This window comes from Arachis hypogaea, chromosome 18, assembly GCF_003086295.3.
Source record: "Arachis hypogaea cultivar Tifrunner chromosome 18, arahy.Tifrunner.gnm2.J5K5, whole genome shotgun sequence".
Classification (NCBI taxonomy): domain Eukaryota; kingdom Viridiplantae; phylum Streptophyta; class Magnoliopsida; order Fabales; family Fabaceae; genus Arachis; species Arachis hypogaea.
The window spans coordinates 30,643,876-30,644,814 of NC_092053.1; positions in this window are offsets into that span (position 1 = coordinate 30,643,876).

A 939-nucleotide genomic window follows, 5' to 3' on the forward strand; every position below is an offset into this window, starting at 1 on the left:
TCGGTACATATTCGCCACTTCCCATTTGATTTTTTCACCAAGACGACGTTGGCTAGCCATAATGGATACTTGACTTCTCTTATGAATCCTGCCTCTAGTAGTGCCTGTACTTGCTCTTCCACCGCTTGGGATCGCTCTGGCCCAAGTTTTCTTCGTTTCTGCTGCACCGGCCGAGATCCCGGATATACCGCCAACTTGTGGCACATTAGCTTGGGGTCTATACCTGGCATATCTACGGCTTTCCATGCGAAGAGATCGACATTATCATGTAAGAATTGTATCAGTAATTCTTTTGAGTCTCCTCTTAAGATCGTTCCGATATTAGTTGTTTTATTCGAGGTGTCTCCGATTTGAACCTTCTCTATCTCGTCTTCCGGCTGCGGACGGAGTTCTTCTCGTTGCTAACTCCGCCAAGCTCAATTGTATAAAACTCTTCTCCTCTGCCTCTGAGGTTTAGACTTTCGTTATAACAGCGGCGTGCCATCTTTTGATCTGCTTTTACCGTGGCTATCCCTTCTGTAGTTGGGAATTTCATGCATAGATGTGGAGTTGAGATTATTGCGCCGAGTTGATTGAGTGTTGTTCAACCTATTAGGGCATTATAGGCTGAACTTACGTCGACCACGATGTAGTCTATCTTGAGGGTCCTGAATTGGTTCCCTTTTCTGAAGGTCGTGTGTAGCGATACATATCCCAGTGGTTGTACCGGGGTATCTCCTAGTCCGAACAGACTATTCGGGTATGCTCTAAGCTTCTTTTCGTCTAAGCCGAGTTTGTCGAAGGCTGTTTTGAATAAGATGTCGGCAGAACTCCCTTGATCTACTAATGTGCGGTGTAGATTGGCGTTTGCCAGTATGATAGTGATGACCATGGGGTCGTCGTGTCCCGAGATGATGCCGGATGCGTCCTCTTTAGTGAATGTTATCGCAGGGATGTCGG